Source organism: Alexandromys fortis, unplaced genomic scaffold, assembly GCF_014885135.2.
Source record: "Alexandromys fortis isolate MF-2015 unplaced genomic scaffold, M_Fortis_MF-2015_v1.1 scaffold_243, whole genome shotgun sequence".
In the NCBI taxonomy this organism is placed as follows: Eukaryota; Metazoa; Chordata; class Mammalia; order Rodentia; family Cricetidae; genus Alexandromys; species Alexandromys fortis.
In genome coordinates, this window is record NW_026068121.1 from 911,405 (window position 1) to 929,238 (window position 17,834).

The 17,834-nt window shown below is 40.1% G+C and overlaps 1 long non-coding RNA gene and 1 pseudogene across 1 annotated transcript; both read left to right on the top strand.

Annotated features, from left to right (window-relative positions):
* Nucleotides 1-847: 847 nt before the first annotated feature.
* On the top strand, nt 848-6,983 carry LOC126490378 (uncharacterized). The gene is made up of 3 exons (XR_007589176.1): nt 848-1,951; nt 3,980-4,064; nt 5,999-6,983. It is a non-coding gene; the product is annotated as an uncharacterized lncRNA (long non-coding RNA).
* A 261-nt stretch (nt 6,984-7,244) lies between these two features.
* Nucleotides 7,245-8,639, top strand: LOC126490366 (40S ribosomal protein S2-like; annotated as a pseudogene).
* The last annotated feature ends 9,195 nt before the right edge of the window (nt 8,640-17,834 follow it).

Genomic DNA, 17,834 nt, shown 5'->3' on the forward strand with positions numbered 1-17,834 from the left:
CTCCTTGGCAGTTGGAAAACCGGTGTTAGCTGCGGACAAGCAGGCAAGATGCTGTTGTTGATGCTGGCGGCGGTGGCCACTGTGAGCAGAGCTCAACAACTGTGCCAGTGAGACTGCCTAACCAGGATGAGATGCAGCTGGGGCTGGGGCGGGGATGGTGAATTCTGGAGCCGAGGGGTGCTCTCCAGCCTCGTGGTAGAAATCAAACTTGACACATCTTCTCCAAACACGACACTAAAACCCAGTGCAGGGTGTGGAACCAGGGTCTTAGGCATGTATAAAACCCAAGTTCTTCGTGCAGTCTGAAACCAGTTCCACAATCCATCCAAAAGCTGCTGGCTGCTGAGCTTAGTTAAATGCATGCTGGGAGGTGTGCTGTGCATGGTGCCATGGCTAGTGTCGTCTCTGATCACTGCCATGCGATGACTTCTGTGTGTTGCTGAGTGTGCCCTAGGGACCTCGGTTCTCTGACCCTGAACACTGACTCATCACTAGAGTCCAGCAAGGCACTTGTTTGATGAAAAAAAAAAAAAAACCAAAGTGGGGGAATTTAAGAAATACTTGCAAAAAAGCAACTGCTGAACTTTGACTAGAGGTCAGCGTGCAGAGACCTGGCCCAGCATCTTAGAACCTGGGTGAAGCCTGGGTCACCTCCAGCACCACAGACACTTGACGTCCTGTGGGAAGATTGGACGATGTCTCTGAATAACCAGGGAAAGGAACCTGGGGGGGGGGTCCTCAAGGAAGACCACCCAGTAGCACCAAGGCCCTGGGTTCCATCCCTAGAACTGTGTGCATGGGATGGGGTGGGAATGGGTAAAAGTCAAGGAGCCCAAAGAGCTTCAGGTCCCCTGGGACCGGAGATACAGACAGGTGTAAGCTGGCAGGTGGGTGCTGGGAATTGAACCTGGGTCTTCTGGGAGAACAGCCAGTGTTCTTAACTGCTGAGCCATCTCTCCAGTTCTTGAATTTTTGTTGTTATTTATTGATTTTTGAGACAGGATTTCATCTTGTTGACCAGGCTGGCCTCAAACTCAGAGAAGCACCTGCCTCTGCCCCCTGAGTGCTGGGATTAAAGATATGCTCCATACCTGGGTAATTAGTTAAACTATTTGTGGATATTGGTGTCTGTGTGTGTGTATGTATATGTCTGTGTGTCTCTGTGTGTACGTCTATGTGTGTGTGTGTCTGTCTGTGTCTATTTGTGTGTCTGTGTCTGTGTACATATCTGTGTATGTGTGTGTGTGTGTGTGTGAATGTTGTGTGATACTTTCATTGTGTTCTGACAAATAAAACTTGCTTGGAGTCAGAGGGAAGAGCTAGCCACTAGTTAGCCATAGAGGGCTGGAGGTCTGTACAGAGAGGAGACAGAAGTGATAAGGTGGGGCGGAGACAGGATCTTGGTCCTTTGGGATGGAGGAATGGAAGAGGTAGCAAGCCACCAGTGACTTCTCCACAGCTTCTCTGATCCCTCAGGCTTTTAGTGATAAGATTGATTAGATTTACTCTTTGTTTGGCATCTGACTTCTGGGGCACAGATTCAAAAAATAGCCGCTTGCTAGTGGCTTTGCAGCCACCGGCACAGGCAGGCCAAAGCTGCACACAGGAGCAGCACCCCAGAGTCACTGCACCTCTGGCTGGGTTTTCCTTTTCTTCCCCAAGCCCTCTGGGATTTTTCTCTATGGCAATCCCCACAAGCACTTGGGCTCCAAACACTGCCAGAGTCAGCCCCTCCCCACTGGGTTCACTCCCTCCGTGGGTTTCAGGCCTCCCCTGGGCCCCCTCTTTGGGTTTTTGCCATACTAGGTATCTGGCTTGACACCTACTCAGGCTTCCACAGTGGGGGATACCGCACACATCGGCTCACAGTACACGCTAGCAGCAGCACCACCTGTGTTCCCTGTCAGACCGCAGTCAGCCTCACTCAGCGCCATCGTTGTCAGCAGATTTGGTAAGACAATGAGGAATTTTTTTTAATTTACTTAACTTTATTTTATGTACATTGGTGTGAAGGTGTCAGATCCCCCAGAACCTGTAGTTGCAGACAGCCATAAGCTGCTATGTGGGTGCTGGAATTTAACCCAGATCCTCTGGAGTAAGAGGCAGTGCTCTAACTGCTGAGCCATCTCTCCAGCCTCCTGGCAATTGGAAATTTTTAAAGGGGGGATTAGTTCTTTGGAAAGAAGAGCGTTTCCCCCACATTAAAAAGTGGAAAACACTATAACGATGGAGGGAGTTAGGTCTCTGTATGATTCCACGATAGGTGAGGGGAAAATGAACTTAAATAGGATTCACAAAAGGTCAATTTAAACATTATTGGTTTTGTAATTCTTGTTTTATCCCTAAAAAAGTTGGTGGATATGAGCGATGTTGGAGCCTGTCCCAACAAAGTCAGCCAGGGCTCCTGGAAGGGGGCGCTGAGACTAAAGAAATGTTAGAGGGAGAGAAATTGAGACAGAAAACACAGGACAGATAGATTCAGGAGACTGCCAGCTTACTCCGGACAGCCCCAAGTTTATTTCACAGCCTGCTTATATACAAAAACAGAATGAAGCCGAGCACAGCCAGTCAGCATCTAACCACAGACCATTCCTGTCCTTGAGCAAGCAGTTTCTTTTATCTGGATGTGCCCTAAGGTTTGGCATCAGCAGTATTCTTTCTACTGGATAGTGTGTTCTTTTCTCATGGGCAAAATGCTCTTTCCCATGGGCTTATTGATAACTTTCTCACCGCCCTAAAGGGTATTGGAGAGATACAAGGATACAAGCAGAGCAGGCAAGCTTGAACTCAAATGGCTTTAGAACCAGAGTGGACTCCAGATGGAAACTGAGTCACTTGTGAGTCACCACAGAGTGCCAAGATACAGGCCTTAGAAAAAGTTACTAAAACAGATAATAGAGATATTCAGACAAAGACAGAGGAATTTAAAGGAGAACCAACCTCACCACTACATTATAAAATTAGAGAGGAACAGCCCAAGGTTTTCAAACAAGCGACTTTTATTTACCCGGCCGCCTTATAGGAACAACTGCAAAATGACAGAATCCCCAAGGCTGTGTAAAAGCTGAGTGAAAGAGTTAGTTTTGAGGAGATTTAAAGACGTGAGAGTCCCATATGGCATGAATTCACATTTTGTGAAGCAGATGTTAAATTGTCCCACAAGACTGGAAAGATTTTGTTACAGCAGTATTGGAGCCTAATGGTGGAAAGATAAGGATAGGACCATTGATCACCAAAGTAGGGATAGAGGTAATAAAATCTCCCAAGACCAACTTCTTGGAGAGGCAAATGATGCTGATGTACAAAGACAGTCTCTATATGATGACCACACCTTGCCTTTATGCCATGAAGCAGCTTTGAATGCTTGGGACAGAAGTGAAGAAGACAGAAAGAGAACTGAGTCATTTACCGAGGTTATACAAGCTAAAGGAAGCCATCACTGTTTGTTTTTTACAAAGATTGACTACCCCAAGGTTATACAAGCTAAAGGAAGCCATCACTGTTTGTTTTTTACAAAGATTGACTACCCCGAGGTTATACAAGCTACAAGGAAGCCATCACTGTTTGTTTTTTACAAACATTGACTACCCCAAGGTTATACAAGCTAAAAGGAAGTCATCACTGTTTGTTTTTGTTTTTTTACAAAGATTGACTACCCCAAGGTTATACAAGCTAAAAGGAAGCCATTGACTTCTGTTGTAAATAGAATGATACAAAATTCAGAAACTAGATGAATAATAATTGAATCTCTGGATTTTTAAAATGCTAATTCACAATACAAGAGGATAATTAGGCACCCAAAGTGCAATACAGTCAATATTGAATGTCATAACCATGATGATAATTGGATAGGACAGGTGATTTCCAGAGGCTTGAAGAAATAAATTGTCATGTGTTTTCATTGTGGCATACAAGGTCACCTAAAAAGGGATTGTAGACAGGGCCTTCCTAGAAACAATGTTTCTTCTAATCCTAACAGAAGGCCCTTGCTTCTGGAGTATGCAGAAGGTGCAGCAAAGACCGACATTGGACCAATGAGTGCAGATCAACAAGGGACAGACAAGGTAACCCTCTGCCATCAGGAAGGCCTTGGGGGCCTCTCACAGGCCTCCATATCAGATTTGGTTCAGTCATTCCCTGTCACCGTGGGGGCAACTTCTCCCAGAGCAATTAGAGGACCTAATGCCTGTTGTAAAAAACAAAAACAAAAGCAAAACACATACTGCTCTGGATGATGGAACATAAGTTTCAGGAGAAATCATAAAACAAATATTTTGGCAAATGCCTATAAATAATCAGAGATAAACATTAAAAATATGTATAAAGGACATTGTAATTGAAGGTCTTGTAGACACAGGGGCAGATGTAACAATATTTGCAGAGTCTTGGCATTCAAATTGGCCTCTTCAGTACATAAATGTTGAGCTTTTAGAGGTTGAAACTTTATCTCAGGTAAAACAAAACACAAGATGGGTCAAATGTATAGGGCCAGAAGGGCAAAGAGGAAATTAAAGCTGCATGTGGTTAATATAGCAGTGAATTTATGGGGATATGATTTGATATATTCCTCCAATGTCAGAAACCATAAACTAATGCATCTTTCTGAAAAAAATATTAAAAGGCATTGTAAAGAGCAGTCACCAACCATTCGGGCTGTACAAGAACAGGGCACAACAGCTGCTGGGCTTTCAAAGGGACAAACAGCCCTACCTTTAAAATGGCTAACTGGGTGGAAAAATGGCCTTTGACATCAGAAAAATTACAGGCCTTAGAACAGCTGGTACAGAAGCAACTAAATATTCAACATAAATAAAGAATCGGCCAGTCCTTTATTTGTTATTAAAAAGAAGTCTGGAAAATGGAGAATATTAACAGGTTTGAGCCAGGCGGTGGTGGCGCACGCCTTTAATCCCAGCACTCGGAAGGCAGAGGCAAGCGGATCTCTGTGAGTTCGAGACCAGCCTGGTCTACAAGAGCTAGTTCCAGGACAGGCTCCAAAACCACAGAGAAACCCTGTCTTGAAAAACCAAAATAAAGAAAGAAAGAAAGAAAGAAAGAAAGAAAGAAAGAAAGAAAGAAAGAAAGAAAGAAAAAACAGGTTTGAGAGCCATAAATAAAGTAATTCAGTCAATGTGCTCTCAACAGCCCAGAAAGCCTTCTCTATTACCTAAAGGATGGTCTGTTATAGTTACTGATTTAAAAGACTGTTAGGATTCCAGCATTATTGTGATCTTGTCTCCTGGCAGCCCACTGGCATTCAGGCAAACACCTGTCTGGGTGGACCACCCTTCCCATTACCCCTGGCCTTTCCTAATGGGTTTGTTAAGCTCTGGGGTTCATTCCTTTTTGCTGAAGCTCCAGCCCCACCAACAGTATTTTCTGTTCACTATACCATTACAAGAAAAGGATACAGTGCCTACTTAAAGTAATTCTCAGTCTGTTAAGAGATACCAGTGGAGGATTCTCCCAAAGGGGATGTTAAACAGCCATACCCTGTGCCAATATTTTGTACACCAGCCACTGATTCATGTTCAGTTTTCTCATTCTATACTTTACCATTGTATGGATGATATCTTACTAGCTGATTCAAATGTAGATAGTTTAGGAAAGTGTTTGAGGAAGTAAAAAAAAATTGCCTTGTTGGGGATTACAAATTGCTCCTGAAAAATACAAGGAGGAGATTCTATTAATTACCTAGGATATAAGATGGGCTTACAAAAAAATTCAACCCCAGAGGTACAAATCAGAAGAGATTAATTGCTCTTAATGACTTTCAAAAGATTGCTGGGAGACGTTAACTAGCCCACAGTTAAACTGACAACTCAAGAACTGAGCAATCCATTTCAAACCTTACAAGGTGACAAGGGCTTAACTAGTCGAAGAGCATTATCAGCTAAGTGGAGAGAACTGGCATCGGTAGGAAAGAAGGTAGAGATGCCTGTGTGGATTGTTCCGAGCCCCCGCTGGGTTTTATCCTGTCTTCTCTGTTTCCCTACAGGAACTTTTGATGCAGAGAGAAGATAATGTCTTAGAGCGGATTTTTTTTTTTAACCACAAAAACAGGGTAAAAAAAAAAAAATCAAAGACCTATGTAGAAAAGTTTTCTGTGGTGATTCTAGAAGAAAAATCGAGACTTTATCAATTAGCAGGAATAGACCCGAAATTGTACAGGAATTTCTTCTTTATGGGCAGAAAAGGAACATTGGCAAAGAGCTTGCAGTAACTCTTTGGGAGAGATTAATAACAAATATCCAAAAAGCAAGAGACTTCGGCTTTATAAAGAGAACCAGTTGGATCCTTCCTCACACTGTACGGGACACACCAATAACCGGAGCCCCTACATTCTGTACTGGTGTAGGAGGCCCTTCTGCATTTGTGTTGCTTTCATTGGTCATTAAAGAAGCCTTGGCCTAATTGATAGGACGGAACTCAGGTAGGCAGGGAAGACAGAACAGAATTCTGGGAAGAAGGACAGTGTGGCAGATGCCATGAATCTCCTGCCTGAAGCAGACGCTGGTTAGACTCATGCTGGTAAGCCACAGTCAAGTGGCGATACACATTAATGGGGATGGGTTAAACTAATATGTGAGAGTTAGCCAATAAGAGGCTAGACATAATGGGCCAGGCAGTGATTTAATTAATACAATTTCTGTGTGATTATTTTGGGTATAAGCTAGCCGGGCAGCTGGAACAAGGGGCCCCACTCCTTACTACACTATACTGATGCAAATAAATCAGGAAAAGCAGGTTACAAATCAGGAAATTTGGGTAAAGTGGCTCAAAGCCCTTATGATTCTGTATAAAAGTCAGAATTACATGCTATTCTCATGGTATTATTAGATTTTTCAAACCTATTTTTTAATATTTTTATTTATTTATTATGTATACAATATTCTGTCTGTGTGTATGCTCAAAGGCCAGAAGAGGGCACCAGACCCCATTACAGATGGCTGTGAGCCACCATGTGGTTGCTGGGAATTGAACTCAGGACCTTTGGAAGAGCAGGCAATGCTCTTAACCTCTGAGCCATCTCTCCAGCCCTCAAACCTCTTAATATACTTACTGATTCTCAATATGCAAAAAGAGTAGTTTTACATATTGAAATTGCTGAATTTATTGTAGACGATACAGAATTTATTTTCTTATCCAGTTACAAGAAATAATCAGAAGTATAAATCATCCTTTATATATAACACAGTCTAGATCCCATATGGGTCTACGCAGCCCTCTGGCACAAGGTAATGATGAAATTGATCAACTATTGGTAGGAAATGTGCTAGGAACTTCAGAATTCACAAGAAACAAGGCAATTGCAAGTGTTTGAAAAATAGATTTTTTTCATCACTTGGCAACAAGCCAAGGAAATTATAAGGAAATGTCCTACTTGTTCTTTGTACAACTAAACTATACTAACTGCAGAAAGTAACCCAAAGGGTACTCAAAGAAATTAAATTTGGGGAAGTAGAAAAAAATCAAGATTTCTTGAGTAAATTGGGAGCATGGGGACCATGGGAGAGGGTTGAAGGGGAGGGGAAAAAGAAGGGAGGGGAGCTGAGAAAAATGTATAGCTCAATAAAATCAATAAAAAGGAAATTAAAGTTGTCAAATGAGTGTGTGAAGATGAACACAAAAAAAGAAATCCCACACTAGCTCAAAATTGAGTATAATAAAGGGTTATTTATCTTCTTCTTCTGGAAAACACCAAATGGCGGATGGTGCCCGTACAGCAGGGGGCCCGGAGGACCTGGGGGCCCAGGATTAGGAGGCTGTGGCGGCTTCCACGGAGGATTCGGCAGCGGTCTTAGGGGCCATGTTCGTGGGGGGCTTGCAGAGGTAAAGCTGAAGACAAGGAGTGGATTCCCATCACCAAGCTGGGCCACCTGGTTAAGGACATGAAAACCAAATCCCTAGAGGAGATCTAACTGTTCTCCCTGCCCATTAAGGAGTCCGAGATCATTGACTTTTTCCTAGGAGCTTCCCTAAAGGATGACGTTCTGAAGATCATGCCCATGCAGAAGCAGACTAGGGCAGGCCAGCAGACCAGGTTCAAGGCTTTTGTCGCTATTGGGGACTATAATGGTCTTGGTGTCAAGTGCTCCAAGGAGGTGGCCACTGCCATCCGAGGGGCCATCATCTTGGCCAAGCTTTCCATTGTCCCTGTGCGGAGAGGCTACTGGGGGAACAAGATTGACAAGCCCCACACTGTTCCGTGCAAAGTGACAGGCCGCTGTGGTTCTGTGCTGGTGCGTCTCATCCCTGCCCCCAGAGGCACTGGCATAGTCTCTGCTCCTGTGCCCCAGAAGCTACTGATGATGTCTGGCATTGATGACTGCTACCCATCAGCCAGGGGCTGCACTGCCACCCTGGGCAACTTTGCCAAGGCCACCTTTGATGCCATCTCTAAGACCTACAGCTACCTGACCCCCGACCTCTGGAAAGAGACTGTGTTCACCAAGTCTCCTTATCAGGAATTCACTGACCACCTTGTGAAAACCCACACCAGAGTCTCCGTTCAGAGGACCCAGGCTCCAGCTGTGGCCACCACATAAGGGTTTTTATACAGGAAGTGAGTAGACTCACAGATTGCCATCCTCTGCACAAATGGGAACAGCAACCAAATCCGGCAGCCAGAAGAGAGAGCGTGCACAAATTTTACAGCTGCATTTATAGTATATGAGGCCACACTCAGGTGATCTGGTATCTTAAAGCTATTGGCTGAAGGAGTTTCCACAACACCTCCCCCTTTTGTCTAAATAAGAGAATTCTAAGCCTAATACAAAACTATATACAATAAGAACACATATCAAGTATAAAAATTAGAATTACAACCAACATAAACAATATTAAGCAAGAAACATATGCTAAATGTTTCAATAGTTATCCAATCCTAAGGAGTCTAAGTCTTGTGTTATAAATAGCTTGGCTGAGTTATGAGAGTTATGAGAGGAAAGTACCTACGACTTCAACCCCATCGAAGACCTGAGTAAATAGGAAGTGCAATCAAGCAAATTCCAAAATGTGGAGAAAATGACAGAGACAACTGCCTACCTGGGCGATCACCCAAAGTCTCAATTACAACATTGGAGCAACCAACTTCGGCTAAGGCCTAGAGTAACTGACAGACCGTTTTCAGAGAATGGAAAACTTTCAAAACTATCTTACCCTGTCTTGGTAAGATTTGACAGTCTTTTTTCTTGTATTCTGCTTGGCACTGTGAATTTTGGAACAGGCATGAGCAGTTCCTTGCCCAAAGGCCAGTTTTGCCAAGAAGAAAACAAGCTCCAAGTGGAGTGTCTTTGGTGTTCAACATTCTCTCGGGAATAGATTGGTGCTGCCAGGAGCAATCATGTTTCATGTCAACAGAACCCTAAGTTATTTAAATGCCATATCCTATAGCTCTGTGAAGTGGTTGAAGATTACCTGTCTATGTGGAATACAATCTCTATGTATCAAAAGAACCTGATTAGTCTAGCTATAAGTGTGAGAAACATGGATGATATTGACCTATAATTCTTAATAACTAGATAGCTTAAAGACTAAGATTTCATATTAGAATATTAAACAATCTTGCAACAAATGAGGACAATGGCCTCAAAATATAAACAATGTATAAATATCTTGATCAGAAGTACAAATGTATAGTGCAATATGATAAATATATCCAAAATTGTATCAATATACAAAATGTCTTAAGCAGAGGTAGAAGCATGCATGCATACAATATGACAAAATAACTTTATCTAGGTATACAAATATTGTAAACAGAAATAGGTACATATTCAATATGACAAATATTATTTGTTATTACTATTATTAGTGTGAGTAAGCCCACACTAATATACCTATTATCCCATCCAAATTTCCTTTTTTCTTATTATTTTTTTACAAAGAGATCCCTGAGCCTATATAAATTCTACCCCAGCCCCCACCCCTATACCAGTTATAATCAATCTCTAAATGATGTCCCTAACCCTGAGGACAAACTTTGTTGGGACATGGGACTTCGTCTTCTAAAATTACTTCTACCTGTCAAGGGGACGATGTTTTTTCTATGGGATCCTGTGAAAGTAAAATGATGGTTATGTTCCAAGGTTACCGTCTAGTATAATTGCCAATAGTCTCTGAGTATTTGGTAGGGATTTTCTGAGGTTCCTATTTGAAGTTCTGGCCAGAACATTAGAAGAAAGTGCACCATTTCAGCTAACCAAATCAGAACCATCTTGAGCAGCTGGTACCCAAAATAGGCCTTAAAGTAGTGCTATCAGCATCATGACATCATATGAACCAGGTGGAGTCATTGTCATGGGGCTCATCTTCTTCCTGGAAATTTTAAAAATTACTACAGGAAAATTTATTGCTCATTGTAGAAAACATAAGTATTATTCATATAGACATATATTCAATGGAAGGTACGATGGAGACAAAAATAGATATGGAGAGAAGTAAAATATTTCCTAAATTCTTCTCTCTGTCTCATACCAGATGGCTCCTGACATGAGACAGAAATTTTCTTTTAACAACATGCTTGGATTTAGAGAAGGATAGCCACTGTCCAATTCCAAAGCCAGCTTTGATTTTTAAGTGAATTGTGATTATCATTCTACTGGGCAGCAGATATATATTCAGAGTTTTTTTCCCTGCAGATAACCTGTCCTCATGAGTCATGATTCTCTCTGGTGATTCTCTCTGGATAGTTATCCTATTCTCTGTAGGCACCCAAGCATCCAATGTCTATTGACTTTTTGAAGATGAGTATTTTCCTGCAAAGACAAAAACAGAACCCTGCCCCAACCCTTATGAGGTTTTCTTTCCACCTGTAAGACTATCACCATTGTGGATGAGCTGTCATTTCTCTTTCTCAAGAGATTTCTCTCTTTTAAACTGAATCTTTATTACTTTTGTTGGTATCCATAGCTTTTCTTCTCCTGTGGAAACAAGAGCAAAACCCCTTCCCCAACCCAGCACATCTCCTGACTTTCATTGTGAGGTCAGCACATCCTTGAAACACACTGGCTGATTTAATTCATTCATAAGTTTTTTTTTAAATTATCCAATGTCTCTCTGCTGCCATTGTTCCTTTCTCATTAAGGTTAAGAAAATTCAAGGTTAATAAAACATTATGTAATCTATTTCTGGGGGTATTTTCCATCCCTTTCTTTTTGTTTATTATATTCTTTATACTTCAATTTGATCTTTCTACATCTGCCTGACTTGTAACATGCCTTATATTATAATAAGCAAAAACCTGTTTCATTTTCTTAGACGCATATGCTGGGCTATTGTGTGTGTCTTTATTTGTGCAGGTATCCACACGATGGCCTTAACTTCTAATAAATATGTGATTTCTGAACCACTCTTTTCTGAGCTCAAGGCAGTTTCCCATTGCAAACCTGAATAGGTGTCAATGGTATGGTATACATATTTTAATTTTCCAAATATTATAAAGTGGAATACATCATCTGCCAGTTTTCATTCCTTTTGAGTGCCTTTTGGATTACTCCTTGAAGATAACAGTATTTGGTTATAGAAAGAGCAAGTAGGACATCTTTTATAATCTCTTTAGCTTGTTGCCATGTAATAGAAAACTCTTTCTATAAACCTTTGCTATAACATGATGTTTCTTATGAAATTCTGAGGTCTTCAGCACACTTCCAATCAATAATCACTCATTTCTGTATCACCTTGAGCTAGAGGTGGTAGACACGTATGAGATCAGAAGTGTGTGATGTATATGAGACAAAGCCTATTCCTGATTATGTCTTGAACCTGAATGAATAATGAAGTCAATTCTGTATCATCTGGTATAAATTCAATGGTTTCAATATGCAAGATAACTCTTTCTGCATATTATGAATCAGTAACTATATTAAGAGGTTCTTTAAAATCCCTTAGTACCATGAGAAAAGCATTTAGCTCTGCCTTTTGGACAGAATTATAAGGGCTTTGTTCCACTGTACTTAATTCCTCTAATCTGTAATCTGCCTTTTCTGATTTATTTGCATCAGTATAAAATTTATGGGCTCCAGTTATTGGTACATCACATACAATTCAAGGAAGAATCCAAGTAGTTCTCTTTATAAAGTGAATTCTACCACTTTTGCGATAATTGCTATTAATTTTTCCCAAAAAATTAGCACAAGCTCTTTGTCATGGTTCATCATCTTCCCATAATTTTTTAATTTCATCAGTAGTAAAAGGCACTATAATCTCTGCTGGGTCTATACCTGCTACTTGATGAAGTCTCAATTTTAATTTTCAGAGACATTTTTCACATAGGTTTTTAATTTTCTACTTGGTTTATGTGGTAAGAAGATCCAATTTTAAGACAATATCTTCCCTCTACATTAAAATTCCTCTAGGCAAAATTCTGAAAGGCAATATGACTAGAATACAAGGAAGGTTTGGATTCACCCTATCCGCATGTGCCTCCTGTAAGTTCTCATCAATAACAATCAATTCTTTTTCCACTTCAGGTATTAATTTCCTGGGACTATTTAAGTCTTTGTCACCATCTCAGGTTTTGTTTAAATGAATTATTAGATCAAATGTTATTCCAACATCCAGCTGTAGACTGGAAATGTCTCCTCACAATCTTTCAATGTCATTAAGAGTCCACAACCAGTCTCTCCTAATTTGTGTCTTTTTTGTGTTCTAATTTTCCATAAACCTATTTTGTAACCTAGGTAATTGACAGAGTCACCTCATGGTAATTATTCAGGAGTAATTTGTAATCTCCATTTAGGTGAAACTTTCTTTAGTTCTTCAAACATTCTTTCTAAAGTATCTACATTTGAATCAGATATCAAAATGTCATCTATGTAATGGTAAATTATAGACTTAGGAAATTGTTTATGTATTATTTCCAATGGCTGACTTACAAAGGATTGGCACAGGGTGGGGCTATTGAGCATTCTCTGTGGGAGGATAGTCCATTGATATCTCCTAGTAGGCTGAGAATTATAAGTTGGCACTGTGAAGGCAAATTTTTCTGTCTTTTTCTTGAAAAGGTATAGTGAAGAAACAATATACCTTTTAAATCAATAACTGTAGGAGGCCATCCTTTTGGTAACAGAGAAGGCAGAGGAATTCCAGATTGTAGAGGGCCCATAGGTTGAATTACCTTATTGACAGCTCTTAGATCTGTCACCATTTTCCATTTTCTAGATTTCTTTTAAACAACAAATACAGAAGAATTCCAAAGGCTGGTTGATTCTTCAATACAGTGAGCATCTAGTTGTTCTTGTACCAGCTGTTCTAAAGCCTGCAGTTTGTCTTCTGTTAAAGGTCATAGTTTAACCCATATTGGTTTTTTCAATTAACCACTTTAAAAGTAGGATCATTAGTACCTCCAAATGTTTGCTAGTTGCTTTGTGTTCTTGTATAGCTTGAATGGCTGGTGACCTTTGTTTATAATATCTTATAATATCCTTACCAGTAACATGAGTTTTAGGGGCTGCAGAAATTTTTATCTGGGTATTCCATTGCTGCAGCAGGTCATGACCCCTGCTAATGTGAGATTAGCAACATATGGCCTTAGCCTCCCTCTTTGCCCTTCTGGCCCTAGGCATTCAACCCATCTTATGCTTTGTTTTACTTGAGATAGGGTTCCAATTACTATGAATTGAACATCTGCCTCTTGAAGAGACCAATTCAGATACCAGGATTCTAGAGTAGTGATAGTCACATCTGCACCCGTGTTCAGTAATCCCTCAATTACAGTGTTATTTATACACACTCTTAGTTTTGGTCTTTGATCATTAATAGAAGTCTGCCAAAATATATGCTTCCTATTTTCTATTGAAATTTGATTTATCCTCCATGTTTATTCCATTGTCCAGAACAGTGTTTTTTTTTTTGTTTTTGTTTTTGTTTTTGTTTTTTACAGCAGGCAATGGATTTTAAAAATTTTACTAGTGAGACATGTCCTCAACAGTGACTGGGAATGGCTAGACTGCATTTGACTTGGGGACTTGTGAGAGGGCCCCCAAGGAGTTTCCCAATGGTATTGAGTTGCCTTGTCTGTTTGTTGATCTACATTCATTGGTCCAAGGTCAGCCTTTGCCACATCTTCTACATAAACCAGAAGGCTGGACCTTCTATTTTTGCCATTCCCAGAGGAGATATTATTTATAGGAATTCCTAGTCTACAACCCCTTCTCAGATGTCCTATTCTACCACAATTTAAACATTTGGCATTTTGATGTCTCCTCACACCTTTGGGAATACTTCTCCCAACCAAGCCTCAGTATTATAGTCAAATGTCTCAGTGCTCACTGTATGCAGGATTCACTCATCCATTTTGCTGATCTAACCTTTAAAGACCCAAGTATCAAAAAAAAAAGACCCAAGTATCTTTTTGCATTCTAAGATGGCATTTTTATTTTGTTTTCGGGATGATTAAGATGGCATTTTTAAAAGCCAGAGATTAGGAGAACTCGTATAGCTTTTGGGCCTGTTACTCCTATTTGTATAGCATTAGTTAATCTTTGTAAAAGTCACTAAAGGGTTCACTAATTGCCCTTGTTTAACCCTAATATATGATCCAATTCATTTTCCTGGTCTTGAATCCTGTCTCAAGCATTTAAGGCTGCTGTGTGGCATAGGGACAAGATGAGTTCATCGTAAATGCCCTTGCCAAGAACTTGATCTTGGGAAGTCTCAAGGCCTTTTGCTTTTCCCTGTTGTTCTAAACTTTTTGCTTCTTCTTGCCAATAGTATTTCCACAGTAGTTGCAGCCCATCTTCTAGGACTGCTAAAACTAATTGAAGCCAAGCATGTGGGGTAGCCTTATTGCTGGAAACTCATTTCTTTATTGTCTCCTTAACAAATGCTGAATGAAAGCCATAAGATACTAATACTTGCCTAATTTCTTTTAGATCGTTCATACCTATATGTATCCATCTACCTTCTTTGGTTCCTTTTGGTCATTTAGAACTTGATGCTTTTTCAGAGGTGATTACAGGGTAGGAAGCTAAAACCATCTCTGACTCTGACATGTACTGGTGATGTTAAACCTTTTACCTTCTCTCCCTGCCCATCAGCTCCAATAATTTCCTCAATCATTTCAAATCTTTTTACTACTGTCTGAATCTCTTGGCCTATATATATTTCTAGCCTCTGGTACTCATTCTTCGCATGTGATTCCAAGGTCTGAAGATTTCCTTTATGTTTTTTTTAAAGATTTAATTATTTATTATGTATACAACATTCTGCCTTGATGTATGCCTGTATGCCAGAGGAGGGCGCCAGATCTCAGTACAGATGGTTGTGAGCCACCATGTGGTTGCTGGAAATTGAACTCGGGAACTTCGAAAGAGCAGCCAGTGCTCTTAACCTCTGCACCATCTCTCCACCCCTGAAGTTTTCCTTTACAGATAACATCTCATCCTTGGACATTGTTTGAATAACAGGCAGATTGCCTTCCTGGAGAGATATTCTATCTGCTAACTTATCATAACTTTTAAACAGATTTTGATTGTCAAATCAACAGTATGAATTCTTTCAGATAATTTCTCAGTACAATTTGACATAAATTAAATTTTGCCTGTCAAATTAATGTTATCCTTTTTTAATAGTATTAATTTTTTCAGGTAACTTGTGGGTTCCGATGGTATTAATCTTGTCACCTAGCTATTCATTATTAGTCTGTAAAGACTGTATCATTTCTGAAAGTGCCTGGTTCTTGGCTCTATTATCAAACCATTTTCTTAAGCATATAATATGAAAACTAAAACTATGTCCCAATATCCAATAAATGGATGTATTAGAAAACCATATAAGCCTTGTAGAATACCATCCATAGTATAAGCAAAACGTTATTAAATTCCTAAATGGTAATGTATAACTTTCAAATTCCTTTTTTTAAAAAACATTTTAAAGATTTATTTATTTAACACAATACCCATCAAAATCCCAGCAAAGTTCTTCAAAGACCTCAAAAGAATGGTACTCAACTTCATATGGAAAAGCAAAAAATCCAGGATAGCCAAAACAATCGTGTACAATAAAAGAACTTCTGGAGGAATCACATTACCTGACTTCAAACTCTACTGCAGAGCTACAGTACTGAAAATAGCCTAGTACTGGCATAAGAACAGACAGGAGGACCAATGAAACCAAACAGAAGACTCGGATATCAATCCACACATCTTTGAACACCTGATTTTTGACAAAGAACCAAAAAATACCAAATGAAAAAAAGAAAACATATTTAACAAGTGGTTCTGGCATAACTGAATATCAACATGTAGAAGAATGAAAATAGACCCATATCTATCACCATGTATAAAACTCAAGTCCATATAGATCAAAGACCTCAACATAAAGCCAGCCACACTGAACCTTATAGAAGAGAAAGTGGGAAGTACACTTGAATGCATTGGTACAGGGAACCACTTCCTAAATAGAACCCCAGCAGCACAGACATTGAGAGAAATAATTAATAAATGGGACCTCCTGAAACTGAAAAGCTTCTGTAAAGCAAAGGACACGGTCAACAAGACAAAATGACAACCTACAGAATGGGAAAAGATCTTCACTAACCCCACATCAGATGGAGGTCTGATCTCCAAAATATACTCAAGAAATTGGACACCAAAAGATCACATAATCCAATAAAAAAAATGGAGTACAGACCTAAACAGAGAACTCTCAACAGAGGAATGTAGAATGGCTGAAAGACACTTAAGGAAATGTTCAACATCCTTAGTCATCAGAGAAATGCAAATCAAAACAACTCTGAGATGCCATCTTACACCTGTAAAAATGGCCAAGATCAAAAACATTGATGACAATTTATGCTGGAGAGGTTGTAGGGGAAAGGGAACACTTCTGCATTGCTGGTGGGAATGCAAGCTGGTACAACCCCTTTGGATGTCAGTGTGGCAATTTCTCAGAAAATTTGGAAACAACCTTCCTGAAGACCCAGTAATACCACTTCTGGGCATATATCCAAAGGATGCTCAATCGTGCCACAAGGACATGTGCTCAATTATGTTCATAGCAGCTTTATTTGTCATAGCCAGAACCTGGAAACAACCTAAACTTCCCTCGACTGAAGAATGGATAAGGAAAATGTGGTACATTTGCACAATGGAGTACCACACATCACAAAAAAATAATGACAGCTTGAATTTTGCAGGAAACTGGATGGAGCTCGAAAACATTATTTTGAGTGAGGTAACCCAGACACAGAAAGACAATTATCACATGTACTAACTCATAGGTGTTTTTTAAACATAAAGCAAAGAAAGCCAGCCTACAAACCACAATTCCAGAGAACCTAGACAACAAAGAGGACTCTAAGAGAGACATATATAGATCTAATCTACATGGGAAGTAGAAAAAGACAAGATCTCTTGAGTAAATTTGGAGCATGGGGACCCTGGGAGAAGATTGCATGGGGGAGGAGAGAGACGGGGGGGGGCAGAAAAAAATGTAGAGCTCAATAAATCTCAATAAAAATGTATAAAAAGATTTATTTATTATGTATACAATGTTCTGTCTGTATGTTTGCAGACCCAAAGACGGCACTAGATCTCATTATAGATGGTTGTGAGCCACCATGTGGTTGCTGGAAATTTTAACTCAGGACTTCAGGAAGAGCAGTCAGTGCTCTTAACCTCTGAGCCATTTTTCCAGCCCCTCAAATTTCTTTTCTTTTCTTTCTTTCTTTCTTTATCATATTAACTTACCTCTGTTATCAGTTTTTGGTAAATTGTTGTAGGTGTAATAATCTTTATTGGCCTGCGGTGTCACAGCTGCTGCCACGGTGCAGTGAGACACAGTATGCTGAAGAACAGTCCTGTGCCACTTTGGTTCTGCATGTTGGTGCC